The sequence below is a fragment of the Macrobrachium nipponense genome, chromosome 17, assembly GCF_015104395.2.
Source record: "Macrobrachium nipponense isolate FS-2020 chromosome 17, ASM1510439v2, whole genome shotgun sequence".
Taxonomy (NCBI): Eukaryota; Metazoa; Arthropoda; class Malacostraca; order Decapoda; family Palaemonidae; genus Macrobrachium; species Macrobrachium nipponense.
In genome coordinates, this window is record NC_087210.1 from 78,429,029 (window position 1) to 78,444,915 (window position 15,887).

Sequence of the window (15,887 nt, forward strand, 5' to 3'; positions counted from 1 at the left end):
CAGCCTTGAAGATGTAGAGACTGGACTGACTGGTGGTACCGTTCCACGTGTGGCTGGACGAGAAGGTTGTGCCAAGGGGGAATCTCTCTGTGCTTCTGCAAGCAGAGCCAGCAGGTCCGGGTACCAAATGGTCTGGGGCCATTTGGGAGCCACCAGGATCATCCAAAGATTCGGGGTGACCAGCACTCAGCTGATCACCATGCGAATCAGGCAGAATGAGGGAAAGGCGTAGTCGAAGAGGTTGTCCCACGGGTGTTGAAGAGCGTCCTCTGCAGCTCCCCATGGGTCCGGCACGGCCGAGAAGAAAACCTGAAGTTTTCTGTTGTGCCGGGTGGCGAACAGATCCACTACTGGACGCCCCCACAGGTTGAAGAGCTTTTCCGCCACGTCTGGGTGTAGAGACCATTCGGTCCCTATCACCTGATCCCGACGGCTGAGCTTGTCTGCCACTACATTCCTCTTGCCTGGAATGTAGCAAGCTGACAGCTCTACCGAGTGGGGCCGTGGCCCACTCGTGCACCTGCAACGTCAACTGGTGCAACGGGAGGCACACTAGGCTCCCCTGTTTGTTGACGTATGCCACTACTGTGGTGTTGTCACACATCAACACCAAGTGTCCCATCAAGCGGTCCTGGAACTCTTGGAGAGCGAGGAACACTGCCTTGAGCTCCAGGACGTTGATGTGAAGGTTCTTGTCGTGACGATCCCACACTCCTGCAGCCAGCAACTCCTCCAGGTGTGCGCCCCATCCCTCTGTTGATTTGTCTGAAAACAGCAACATCTCCGGGGGGAGGGGGGAGTGCAAAGAGGCACTCCTCTTAAGAGATTCCTGTCGTCCAGCCACCAGGCTAGGTCCTGCCTCACCTCCTCCGTGAGGGACACGGGGAAGTAAGGTGGGTCTGTTGCCTGTGACCAACTCCCCTTTAGTCTCCACTGAAGAGACCGCAGGTGAAGACGCCCGTGAGGGACTAACTTCTCGCGTGACGACATGTGGCCCATCATGACTTGCCACTGCTGAGCTGACTGTTCTTGCCGAGACAGGAACTGGTAGGCTGCCTCCCTGAATCTGCTGATCCGCGAGTCTGCGGGGAAGACTCGCCCTCCTACCGTGTCGATCAGCATACCCAGGTACTTCATCCTCTGCTTGGGCTCGAGATCGGACTTCTCAAAGTTCACCACGATCCCCAGATTGCGGCGAACTCGCCAGGACCAACCAGTCATCGAGATACCTCAGAAGACGTATCCCGGACAAGTGGGCCCAAGCAGACACCAGAGTGAACACTCGCGTGAACACCTGTGGGGCGGTTGAGAGACCGAAGCAAAGTGCCCTGAATTGGTACAACTTCCCGTCGAGGATGAAGCGGAGGTACTTCCTTGAGGATTGATGGACGGGTATCTGGAAATACGCGTCCTTCAAGTCCACTGAAAGCATGGAGTCTTTCTCCCTGATGGAGTCGAGCACAGACTGTGCCGTCTCCATTGTGAACCGAGACTGGCGAACAAATCTGTTCAGGGGGGAGAGATCTATCACCGGGCGCCAGCCCCCGAAGACTTCTCCACCAGGTAAAGACGGCTGTAGAAGCCCGTTGAACGATCCCTGATGATCTCCACAGCTCCCTTGCTCAGCATGGCTTGGACTTCCTGCCGAAGGGCTACGTCCTTTGATGTTCCAGGTACGTAGGTCTGAAGGTGGACTGGGTTGGAGGTGAGGGGTGGCTGAGACTCGAAGGGTAGTAGATACCCCTCCCGAAGCACGTCTACTATCCAGGTCTCCACTCCGTAGCGCTGCCATGTTGCCCAATGGCTCGCCAGGCACCCCCCCACTTCCGGCAGCAGGTGGGGGGTAACGCCGTCCCTAGCGTTTCCCGCCTCTCTTCGACTTCTTCCCCGCTCCTCCTCGAGGCTGATTCCTGCAATCGAGGGGACCTCTTCCTAGCCTCAGCCCGCGGCCGGTCTGGGACTGTCGCGTCAACCCTGGTTACCTGCGGATTGCTACGAGAGCAATTGCTGGCCTGGTGGGAGTCACCTGAGCGACTCTCGCCAGTCTTTCCCTCCGTGCCTTGGTCCTGGCGCCGAGCGAACTCTAAAGCCTGAGCCTTGGCTGTACGGTCACCCGCAGATGACCGTACACTCAGTACCTCTCGTGAACGAGAGGCCGAGCCAGAACCTGGTGTAGCGGCAGAACCCCTAGCACCAGGTGAGGAAGTACCAGTGTTAGCCGGTACCCCTCTGGTCCCTGTCGTCTTCTTCCTTGCGGAAGGAGAGACGGGCCCCACGGAGAACCAGCGGAAGAACCCCCCTTCCCACCGGAGTGAGATGGCCCTTGGAAGTTCCCAAAGGAGACTTCTTAGGGGGGGAGGAGGCAGCCTTCTTCCTTGGCTTAGAAGCCTTGGAAGTTGAAGGGGAAGAGGCGGCAGCAGGCGACTACGAAGAAGACGACGACGACACCTTCCTCCTCTTCCTCTTCTTCGTCAGCTTCCTCAGGACAGACGTCAGGTCCTCCATCTAGGATGGAGCCGGTGCTATTGCCAAAGCAACACGGGCCGGCTGCACCTGTCCGGAAGGACCTGCGACTGGGGCAGTAACACCACGGGCAGGAACGATGTCGGCAGGGGATGGTCCAGGCACGGCAGGCACGGCAGGAGCGGCAGGCACGGCAGGAACGTCAGGTACAGCAGGAGGCGGAACAGAAATCAATGACATCCTGGGTACAAGTGGAAGGTCCAGGGGCGAACTCTTGGGGCACCGAAAGTCGGGGGCTGAGGCGAGAGCGGCGAACCCGGGCGGTGGTGGCATGACCCTCCTCGGGAAACCAGCAATTGGGGCCTGCACCGCAGCTGAGTGTGTTACCGTGGTAATATGCTGGGTATACGCCAGGTGAGGAGGCGCGGCATACCCCGGGGTCGAGACGGTGGTGGTGGTGGTCAACAGTCCATGGGTGACTGGAGCAGCAAAACTGGATGTCATACATAACATGGGTATTAGACTATGCACTGGAGCCTACAGAACTTCCCCCATGGAAAGTCTGTATGTAGAAGCAGGAATAGATCCCCTGAAAGTACGAAGAGAAGAAATAGGATTAAAATATATAGCTAAAATAAATAACCTTAATGGTAATCCAAACACCAAATATATGAAGAACATAACAAATAATTATGACAATAAACCAAGAGCCTCTAAACCATTGGAGAATAGATTAAAACCTGACATAGAACATCTAAAATTAGGAACAAGTAGCATATCAAAAATAACCACTCCTAAAATACCTCCGTGGAGACATGCTAAAGTAGAAATCTGTGAGAAATCATTTAATAAGAAGGTAACAGATGCACAATTAAAGAGTGAATTTCTGTCACACCAGGAAAAACAAACGGGATATTAGTATTTATACAGATGGTTCCAAGTCGAAGGAGGGTGTAGGCTATGCTGTAGTAACAAAAAATATAAAAATAAGGGAAAAAATTCCAAAAATATGCTCGACATTCACTTCAGAGATAAATGCTATATTAGAGGCTATAAAACATACCTTTATGGTGGGAAAGGCAAACGATACATTTGTAATATACACGGATTCTTACAGTGCTTTAGAAGTGCTAAGACAATACACAGTTTCTCATCCCGTAATTGAAGAAATAAGGGAGTGGATAGATATTAGTAAAACGGAAATCTATAAATATAAAACTATGTTGGGTCCCTTCCCATGTGGGCATAAAGGGTAATGAAGAGGTGGATAAAGAAGCCAAAAAGGCAGTAAAAAAGGAGTCTTATAAAAAAAATGACAATTTGTCGAAAATTGCATTTTTCCTAACTATACAAACCTGAGGTCCTTTAACAATAGGAAGGTAACTAGCGGCAGCTGGGACGGTCGTAAGCTTCGAACAAGGGGAGAACGGTAGTTAACTGCTTGTCCAATCGTGCGCGGGCGAGAGGTGAAGAATCACTTTTGCTTTAGGCCCATGCAAAAAGTTGCAGAGTGAGGGGTGGCATGAGGTGGGACTATATGTAAAGGAACCCTCAGGTTTTGTAGTTAGGTTTAGGGAAAAAAAATGCAATTTTCGACAAATTGTCATTTGTTCCGATACGTAATACAAACCCTCGGTCCTTTAACAATAGGAAGACTCACTTATTGGAGGGAGGAATCTGAGTCTTTTTGGTGAACAGACTGGTGTTCGTCCAACCCTGGAGTGCCTCCCTGGTCGTAAGAGCAGGGGAGGGATCCAAACCTCTGTCCGATTGATCGGGGTGTGCACCGCAGGATCAATGGTCAGACCTCTGGGCCAAGTACTAAGAGAGAGGCAAGCATATCTCTTCGTACCAGCAAGCAAAAACTTGTTCCTGTTTGCAAGAGACAATCATAAAATGATGGGTTTGTCTCAAGTTGGCATCCACTTCCTCCCCCCCTTGTTTGGAGGAAAGTGGGGGTGAGGGGGGATATTACTCCTATCCCTACTGAAAGGGATAGGATGGTGCTCTATTGAGTAGCTCACCTGCATCTCGTCCTTACCCAGCAGGGTGACGACTGTGTCCCTCTACCCAGAGGTAGAGGGGAGAAAAAGATGGGAAGAGGAGCCAGTCACACTCTCATTCACTCATCCATTCTTACGGTCACACCAGGACTCGATGCTGTTCAGCCTGCGAGGGTCTGGGTTAACTACACGACGTGTTGAGCAACCACCACGGTTCCCAAGGAAAAAGATCCAAGGACCTGTGGGCAATATCCCGAAGGTAGAAGGAGATGCATGCGGTCCGGTTGGACCAGGCCCCTGCCTTCACTACCTGCGCCACAGAGAAGTTCTTGCGGAACGCGAGAGAATGATGAAGAGGCGTCCACACTCATCCTGGGTGTCGAGTTTCTTCAGACAGCTCCGTCGCGCCTTCACAGGACAAAGCAGCATAGCCTTCGTATCGGAGGCGGTGAAGTCCATTAGGGAGGGAATTGTGAAGGACTCGAACCAATCGTCAGTTACCGAAGGGTTCTGAGTCTTCGCTACGAAGATCGGTACGAAATCGAGCGTCACAAATCCCCATCCCCTTGTGCTTGACTTCGCAAGAAAAGTCATGCAGTTACCTAAGACGAAAAGAAGGGAATAGTCGTATGACCTATCCCTCTTCTCGACTTTGGTTATGTACAGTACTCATACTGATAAGCTATTAAGACGAAGTAATGATTGCTCTGGAACAACCGAACTAAGTCCACAGCATAGTTCGTAACTGACTCGGGCGCTCTGACAGCTGCCGACTGACTGGTTCGGAATCGGTAGTGAGGCAAGTTGTCCAAGCATCCGGGTAAGTCACGTGACCTTCGCCCTTTAAAGAGTTATGCTGAGAGACCAAACAAATAATATATTTGTTAGTCACCGATGCCGGACGGCGAGGTGATGATTCTCTTAATGCATAAGCTCAAAAGGCGAAAGTCAATTGCCTTCAAAAGACCGAGGTCCCTGATGGCAAGATAATCTCATAGACGTTAAATCTCAGCTTAAGGAGAAACAACACTATGTGACGTTGAAGACGAAGGTAGGCAATGAATGCAACCTACGTCTTCCAGCTGAATCGAGAGAAGGAATCTCAAGATTCTGAACCTGTGCTTACAAATGACTGAAAACGCTAACCGCCATTTCATTGCTGTCCGGTGTGCAATGAAAGCGGGGCGTTCTTCAGTAATGAAACACAGGGGAGAGCCGCCTGAAGAACTGCTTCTCATGGGCTGAACGTTTGGAAGTAGAGCTGGCAGGTGTAGGAGTAGGCGATGTCTTTCAATACATCTGCTAATCCGGGGTGAACAATGAACAATTGCACACCTCCGAATACGAGATATTTTGAGGACAAACTCAGATTCCGCAAAAATCATTCGCATTATCGCGATACGATGCAGCAAGAGACTATTACAGAATTCTGTTACCGTGCGGTAAACAGAAAGATGAGTCGAATAAATATCTCTGTTTTAAATTCTCGCAATACCGAAGACGATGAATACTAGTGTCACAGCAGTAGATGGTCATTCATGTATGCGAGAATCCCCGTTAATCAGAGACTTAAGTCCGTGATTGTTGGGCAGAGATACGGTTGGTATTCAATCAAAGCAGGTGAGAAAGACATAACCAACTGTGCATCTCGAAGCGGCAGCTGGTACTGAAATGCCTCGGGCAATTCAATACGCAGTAGCTGTCGCTGACTCGTCATCCTGAGTTGCCAAGTAATCCTTTCTACGAAGGAATGCGTTCGGCTAGAACTACCGAGCATAAAAGATATGCGCGCATTATTTATTTATGCGAAACAAATTTCGGTAAATATAAAAGTTTAAATGGTGTTGTTGTGACAACACCATAAGTATATAAAATTGAAACTGGAAACTCCAGGGAGGTTGCAGGCAACCCCGAGTTGCAGTTCAATTAGAATACTTCTCGTCTACGTCGCAATCCGTAGAGTAACCAGGATATGCGCCTACCCCTCGGACCATTCAACTGCTTAGCAGAATCATGTCGCAAGGTTAATATACATAGTATATTTGTAGGATTCTGAACAACGATCTCCATCAAATTCTTTCCCTTCAAGAAAACAAAATAAGGATTGGAGATCGACCGCCTTCAATCTCTAAGAAAGAGAGAGAAGGAGAAGTCTTCCCCGAAGGAAAGCTTCAATGGTGCACAGAATAACGAAGACGAAAATTCAAGCCAAACTGGATATTCCCGTCCGTTCTCTCTAATCCAGGGCTGGCCGCCACTGTGAGATATCTTCCTTCGGCGACAGTCTTCTTCCAACGCTAAGAACTCCAGGAATTCGAGCATTCGGCGAGATCCCCGATTATCGTGGTAACAATTATCGGGAATACTCGTCTAACTCCCTTGGACAGTGGTCTCGCCATGTGTGCTAGAAATTCTGCAGAATTCTAAGCCCCCAGCGAAACCCCCACCGGATTCGTTAAACGAATATCGGTTGGTTGTCCTCTCGATTCCCGTAGAAATCGGAGATGGTGCAGGGTCCCTCCTCCACGACCGGGGTTACGTCAGGTAGGACCCGAAGGTCCCCCTGGTAGCGCAGTCCCCAATCGTGGGATCCTACAGAGAAGTCTGTAGGATCCTACCCCTTTCCCTCGTAACCGTAAGGAGAGAGGGAATGGGGAAGGAAAAGGATATTGCTCGCCCTTCCTGCGGCACTAGCATTTGGAGACGAGAGTAGGAGCAGCCATCACCTTGCGGTGATGGCCTTCCTCCCACCCCCCTCCCCCCCGAGGAGGGTCACGAACTCGTGCTGTAGGTAAGCATCTGCCACCACTGTGAACTTCGTCTGGGTGGGGCTGATTGACACCTGACAGGAGAGCCAAAACCGTCCTCTGACTCATTCCAGTCCTCGTCGAGATCGAAACCTCTCAGGAGGACGGAAGGGGGGGGGGGGGGGGGGGGTGGGGGGGGGGGGGGGGGGGGGGAGGAAGAGCTGCAATACTCCGAAAAAAAAAAAACGCCGCTGTCGCAGCAGAGGAGGGGAAGCAGCTTGCCCGACCGGCTAGACCTGAGTGAGCCTTCTCGTCCGGAGACGAGAGGCTCTCCTGGTTCAGAACAGAGTCGAGAAGCTCTATCGCGGCAAGCCCACCGTCAGTCTGGTTCCCTACTCGGGCTCGAGAACGACTTGAGCCGTGGAGCGGCGATTCTCTCCCCAGGTCGTTGTGCTGACGAATCAGTGCAATAACCTGGGCAAAGTTACTCTGAATCTCGGAAGTTACAGCGTCTTGAGGAGTAGGGGAACCGTCCAGTCCCTCCAAACAAGAGCAGCTCCCAAGACCCTCCTCCTTCAGAAGAAGGACCAGCAACAGATCCCTGACGGTTGCCTCCAATCACTTGCGCGTACGTCCTGGCTGGTCCTAAGACCATACCTGGCACGTGCGGTGTCGTGACGGGATCGTGAGCGTCGCATCTCTCACGATCACTCCTATATACCTCGCTCTTCCCGGCGTATGCCGAGGAAGTTGAAGGTATCGGAGAGACAGACCTGACGCTACCCCCTCCCCCCCTGACGGTCACCTCCAATCATTTGCGCGTACGTCCTGGCTGGTCCTAAGACTATACGTGGCACGTGCGGCGTCGTGACGAGATCGTGAGCGGCGCACCTCTCACGATCACTCCTAGCTACTCGCTCTTCCCCCGCGTACCCGAGGAAGGTTTAAGGTAGTGGAGAGACAGACCTGACGCTGTCCCCCCCCCCCCCGCTCGCTGGCAGGACCAGCGTACGTGGGGGGCTGCAGCAATCACCAACCCGCGGTGGGGATCGATCTGCAGGCCTGGCCGTGCCGCTCACCTGTGGCGAGCGGCTCGACTGAGCACGTCGACCCCGGTCCCGTGCGTCAGACGAGCTGCTGCTGGTCGCCCTATCCGCGCGGTCCCTGTGGGAGCGGCGGTCAGGTGACTTGCAGAGCTCGTTTTCGCGGTGAGACCGGTGAGCGTCCTCACGCGCGTCAACCGCTGGTTACCTCAGCCAAGGTTGGTACCGATGGTCGGGGGACCCTATTCCCAGCCTCAGCCCGTGGCTGGTCAGAGACCGTCACGTCTACCAGGGTTACCAGCTGGTCGCTGCAAGAGCGGCCGCTGGCCTGGCGAGAGTCACATGAGCGGCTCTCACCAGCTTCTGCTCCGTGCCGCGGTCCTGGTGCCGAGCAAACTCTGGCGCCAAAATTTTGGCTATACGCTCTCCCGCGGGAGATCGTATACTCGGAACTTCTCGCGAACGAGAGACCGAGCCGGAACCTGGCGTAGCGGCAGCGCCGCAAACACCAGGCGAGGAAGTACCGGTGGTAGTCGGTACGCCTCTGGTCCCCGTCTTCTTCTTCCTTGTGGAAGAGGAGACGGACCCTGTTCCCGAAAGAGCAGGAGGACCGACAGAAGAACCCCCCCCCCCCCGTCCCACGGCGTGGAACAAGCCCTTAGAAGTTCCCGAAGGAGTCTGCTTAGGGGGGAAACCCGGGTTACCAGCTGGTCGCTGTGAGAGCGGCCGCTGGCCTGGCGAGAGTCACCTGAGCGGCTCTCACCAGCCTTCTGCTCCGTGCCACGGTCTTGGCGCCGAGCGAACTCTGGCGCCGAAACTTTGGCTGCACGGTCTCCCGAGGGAGAGCGTACACTCGGGATCTCCCGCGAACGAGAGACCGAGCCGGAACCTGGCGTAGCGGCATTGCCGCTAGCACCAGGCGAGGAAGTACCAGTGCTAACCGATACTCCTCTGGTCCCCGTCTATCTCTTCCTTACGGAAGGGGAGACGGGCCCCGCTCCCGAAGGAGCAGGAGGACCAGCAAAAGAACCCCCCGTCACACCGGAGTGAGATGGGCCCTTCGAAGGTCCCGAAGGAGCCTTCTTGGGGGGGGGGGGAGGCAGCCTTCTTCTTCTTCGGCTTGGAAGCCTTAGAAGTCGAAGGGGGAGAGGCGGCAGCAGACGACGAAGAAGACGATGAAGACGACGACGACACCTTCCTCTTCTTCGTCAGCTCTCTCAGGACGGACGTCAGGTCTTCCATCCACGGAGGAGCCGGGCCAATTGCCGAAGCAACACGCCCCGACTGAACCTGTCCGGAAAGACCTGGGTCTGGGGCAGCACTTCCATGACGCGACACGACGTGGGCAGGGGCAGGCACGGCAGGAGCGGCAGGAACATCAACAGCAGGCCAGCAACGCACCACACCACAGGACCAGGCACCAGCAGGGGGGGGACCAGCAAAGCAGGAGCGTCACGCACAGCACGCCTCACAGGAGCGGCGCGAGTGGCTGGGCCAGCAACAACATCAGCGGCAGGTACGGCAGGCCCAGCCATCGCCTCGTAGTCATCGGCAGCCAGCGGGAACCTGGGTACTGGCGGCCGGTCCAGGGGCGAGCTGATGGAACAGCGGAAGTCTGGGGCAGGCAACAAGAAAACACAGGCGGTGGCGGCATACCCCCACTCGGTACGGCGGCAACCGGCCCTAGTAGCGCCAGACGGCGTCACCGACACAGCATGGGGAGGGGGAGTGTAGACCAGCAGGGGGAAGCAGCATAAGCGGCCATGGAGGTTGTAGTGTAGACCGTGCCAAGGTCACCGCCCCAGACCTCGATAGACGCTGCAGCAATCGTGGATGCTAGGCACACCCTGCAGCCGCAGTGGTCCATACCTGTCCAAGGTCGTCTCCCACGGATGTAGCACCTGCGGTAGCACAGACAGATTAGTAAGAGGGGTTCCCTCATGCACGGGGGGGAGACATGCCCCATCCCGAACGCAAGGAAGACCCCAAATACAAAATACAACGAGGAAGCTCGAGCGGGGGTCAGGAAAGAAGACGAAGAATCGGATACCAAGGGAGTCGCGGGAGAGCTTTCCGACGACTTCCTGGCAGACCTTCGCTTCCTCTACCCCCGCACAGCAGTGAAAAGTAATATGAAAATGAAACAGAATACTGCACTTGCGATTCACTTCATAGAACTTAAAGGGGGAAAGATCAATTCCCGGGTAAGAGCGGAAACTTGATCCATAATAATATGATGCTATCATAAAAAATATATGAAATTGAAACAGAACACTGCATTGTGAATCCACTTTCATGCATTCTATCCATAAAAATAAGAGGCTCGTGCCGAGCGCAATCACGCTCTCCGCAACGAACGCACAGGGCAAAAAATAATGAAAAGAGTACTTACATCTTTCAATTACACACTTTCGCCCAAAATACATGACTCGGCGCGAGCGCGCCCGCCCTCGGCACCGAGACATAATTCAAGGGTATCAATTTCATGAAAAGAGCAGAAATCGCCGCATCTACGGCGATAGCTCCATGTTGGCTCATAATTAAGTAATGAAAATGAAAACAGTGTACTTACAGTTTCATTTTCAAGTCAAACAAACCATTAGTAGAAAACACAATATAAACAAAGCATACGACGATGAAGCGGGCAGAGAGCGATGACGAACACATCCTTCACACCCGCGGCCGAAAGCAAAAGTGATTCTTCACGCCCACGCGCACGATCGGACAAGCAGTTAACTACCGTTCTCCCCTTGTTCGAAGCTTACGACCGTCCCAGCTGCCGCTAGTTACCTTCCTATTGTTAAAGGACCGAGGGTTTGTATTACGTATCGGAACAAATACAAATTCCTTACAATGACATTAAAACAACAATAAATGAATACTGTCAATCAAAATGGGAAAAAGAATGGCTAGAATTGAATCATAAATTAAAGCATATTAAACCATCTGTAAAACCTTGGAATAGACAACAATGTCAAAGAAGGGAAGATGTCATATTAACAAGATTAAGAATAGGACACACATACTTAACACACAAATACTTGATGTTGTAAGGCGAGGGAAGACAGGCCCCTTACTGTGACCATTGTCGTACTCTGGTCACAGTCCGTCATCTAGTAACTAAATGCAATAAATTCGAAAGAAAACGAAGATCCAACAACATATATAACATACCACTTGAAGAACTATTGGGAGAAAATGCCCCACTTCAAAATATAGTAAAATATCTCAAAGAAATAAACCTGCTCTATATGATATAACACGTCTTATAATTTCATAGTTATACAGTAAGCGCTGAATGGCCTTTGCTATCCCAGTGCTTGGTGTTACACCTAAACTTTATAAAACCAACCAACCAACCAACTGCCAGGTGATGCAACAGCCCCCGAATGCTCGGCGTCCCCTGGAGGCCCAGCGAGAACCATACCTGGCTGAGGTCGTCGCCCGCAGCAGGAGCACCTGAGGAGGCAAAGATCGGGTTAGAAGGAGGGGTTCCCCCTCGCACAAGCCGGGACAAGCCCCACCCCGAACGAATGGAAGACCCCAGGTACAATTGAATGTCGGGGTACCTCGCCCCCTCCTCTACGCTCAAAGGATCGGGCGAAGAGAAGGAATGAGAAACCCCCCCAAAAGGGGAAGGAGCCATACGTGGAAGCTGAGATGGCGTCAGGAAGGAAGACAACACGTCTGTGACCAAGGGCGTCGCCGGAGATCCCTCGGAAGACTCCCTGACAGGCTTATGTCGCTTCCTCCTACCCTCAGAACACCCACTGCTCCTCCGACCAAGAATTACACAAATCATAGGGCTCGGCCCGAGAGCATTCGCGCCCTCGGCACAGAGTACACAATTCATGAGGATCCACTTCTGGAAAAAAGCGGAAGGCCCCACACTTGCGGCCCTCCACACCAAGGCAAACTCTGCGGCTGATGGGGGGGTGTGGGGATGTCTCCAGCTCACGGGAATCCATAGCAAAAGTCAATAATGAAATACAAAGCACACGTACTTACAGTATTTTACCATACACACAAAGCAAACCAAGTTTGAGAAGATACAAAGCGTACGACGATAGCGGGCAGAGAGCGAACAACACGTCTGTCTCCGTCGGCGGCTGAAATCAAAGAGGATCTTCACCTCCCAGTCACGCAGTGCGCGGACTGACGGACAAGCAGTTAACTACTGAACTCCCTTGTTCGAAGCTTGCGACCGGTTCCAGCTGCCGCAAGTTACATTCCTATTGTAAAGAACCGATGGTTTGTATTCGTATTGGAACAACTACCTTGTTTCAATTACCTACACTTGAAAATATTGCCCTGCTGTCTAAGATTTTGCCCATATTACCCTACGCATAGGGCAATTACCCTACAGTTGACAACACTGGTTTCAACTACTGCCAGTACTTCAATGTTGCGCTGGACAAGAACTTGCTAAGCACTTACTACGTTTAATTGTCAGTTCTTAGCATTCATGAATTAGGTCTATGTAATAAACAATTGCAAACACTTCCAGAGTATTACTTTCACAATTTTGACATGTGGTATGCAAATAAGTACTAAAAATTACTGTAAAGGATTTGTAGTAATCCACCTTGATATTAAACTAAATTGGTTTATTTTTGAGATCCGCTCATGAATCTAAGTGACCTGCAAGAAGCTTGGTTTATCATTTCCTGCTATTGGCACACCAGTCAAACGCATGTAATTTAATCAATCTTGTGATATATGCATAACTTATAACCAAGCACAAACTGGAGGGTACAGTAATGAGACTGGCTTCCTTAAATATACGAAGTCTAAATTGATAATCAACCATGATAAAATCAACATCTAGATCAACCACTTAAGCGACTGTTCCCTAGTAAGAACGCTACTCTCCTCGTGTTAAGTAAACAACCACATGCTACCAATATTGAAGCATAAAAAAGGAACTAACTAAAGTATTGTTAATCCTATACTTTATCTGCTGGCCGATCATTTTCAAATAAACCTTACTAAAAGTGATGCAAAGCCATTATTCGAACTACTTCTATTACCAGTGAACGCAGGATTTTTAACTAAATTTTAGACTAAAAATCGCAATACGTCGCAGTAAATGTGACTACTTTGGAACAGTCTTCCTACATATAAATATCTCTTTAATTTTATAACTCTGGCAATCTGTGAAATACTGTAAAAATTCTGAATAAAAATATTTCAGCATCACAACTACATCAAAGTTATATTAACTCCACGAAGTTAGACTCCTGCAATAAAGTAGTATCTCTAAATTCAGTTCCCATTATTTAGCAGATCTCAGGTTAAAAAATACAGAGTCTTGTAGCTATCACATTTAACTCACTGATCAAAATGGAAGCCACCATCCCCTCTAAAATTCACTAGTAGACTAATGGAACAGTATCGATACAAGGTAAAAACTAGCCAACACATTTCACAAAACCTATAGGCTACTTGGGTCCTTTCAACAGTGTAAAAATGTAAAAACCAACCAACAAATCTCACAATACTATGGTAAATAGACAATCTTATTGACTACTTACCCAACAAGTTCCAAAACCAAAATCTCAAAAGCACACTTGAACACTAAAGAAATAGTCCGGCAGCCCGGACCATTGAGATACAACGAACGAGATACCGACTGTAACCCCTACTGGTATTTAGGAGTAGACTTGTAAACTGTGAAACTGACCGTCTGCCGAAAATATATGGGTGGCTTACTTAACAAGCACCACTAATTGCTCGTTAGATTTTGGGTCTAGATCCAATATATGAGATACCAGATGAAACTAATATATAATATATCTGCAGACTCTACTGATTATAGAATGACCAGTGACAGACATTTTGGAGGGTGGGTTCCCCCTGACAGATGCACTGAAAAGGGGGGGTTAATTGGATCTAGATCCAACTTAAGAGATACCGAGTAAAATTTACAATACAATAGCACTGCACATCCTAGAATACTGTGGTGGTAATGACAGACGTTTTAGTGGGTGGTTACCCCCTGACAGACGCCCCACAACGAGTGGGGAGGGGGAGGCAGGATCTGCATCCAACATTGGAGATACCAAGTAAAATTTGTACTACAATTGCACTGCACATCCTAGAATGCTGTGACGGTAATGCCAGACATTTTAGTTGGTGGTTACCCCCTGACAGACACCCCACAGGGAGTGGGGAGGGGGAGGGGGAGACAGGATTTGCATCTAACATGGAGATACCAAGTAAAATCTGTACTACAATAGTTCTGCACATCCTAGAGTACTGTGGTGGTAATGCCAGACATTTTAGTGGGTAGTTACCCCCCTGAGAGACACCCCACAACGAGTGGGGGGAAAGAGGGAAGGGGAGGGGGAGACAGGATCTCCATCCAACATCGGAGACACCAAGTAAAATTTTTACTACAATAGCACTTGCACATCCTAGAATGCTGTGATGGTAATACCAGACATATTAGTGGGTGGTTACCCCCTGACAGACCCCCAGCCAATGAGTGGGGGGGGGTGGGGGGGGGAGGGGGGAGGGGGAGACAGGAACTGCATCCAACACTGGAGATACCAAGTAAAATTTGTACTACAATAGCACTTCATATCCTAGAATGCTGTGATGGTAATGACAGACATTTTAGTGGGTGGTTTCCCCTGACAGACACACCTTAACAGGTGGGCAGGGGAAGGGCAAGCCCTGATAATGAATGTCTAGATTAGTATAGTGGGCTACTATTGACCCGTATTATTAAATTCGTGATATACTTAAAAAGTATTTTTATCTTTTCTATATCCTTTGTATTTATCTAACACAGTGTTTCCCAACCTTTGACACTTTGAGGCACCCCTGAGAATTTTCCTCATCCTAAGGAACCCCAATACACACACACACACACACACACACACACACACACACATATATATATATATATATATATATATATATATAATATATATATACATATAAGCATTTGTATTAATTACCTTTAGTAAAACAGAGGGAAAAAATCTCCCACGATATGTTACGATAAAATAAATTATAGTACTACGATTTCTCGCGCCATGTTTAACGAAAAATATATACTTATAAAATAATTAAATAAAACATGAATTGTCTTACGGAACAACCCTGGCGGATCGTTCACGGAACCCTAAGGTTCCACGGAACCCCGGTTGACGATGGCTGATCTAACACAAAAATAATTTTTTGTTTCATATAAATAACAGTCATCTGTAGTCCCATATAATTCAGTTCATATATTTATCTTGTCAAGCAAGCAACTGACTTCAATTATAGTAGGGGAGCCCGTGGCTAGTTGGCATACTCAACATGACTTTAAAGTTTACCGATAGGATGACTCTAATACATATACTGTGTAATTGCCACGTGGTTCCTCAATTACCAGAAAAATTCTATAGAGATAGAACGTAGGAGCTCGAATTTATGAGACAATTTTTGATTTTGATGGAAGTAAGTAAATATTTTAATCTTTCTGTTATTTGCTATAACATCTATACATTCATAAAGATTAATTTTCAATGATAGCATAGTTTTCCTTATGGTTTAAAGATTCTATAGCATTAAAATTATTAATTCAAGGCTTCTTGGTGTGGACTGGTAATCGTTTTTGTACCAAATGGTAGGGATGG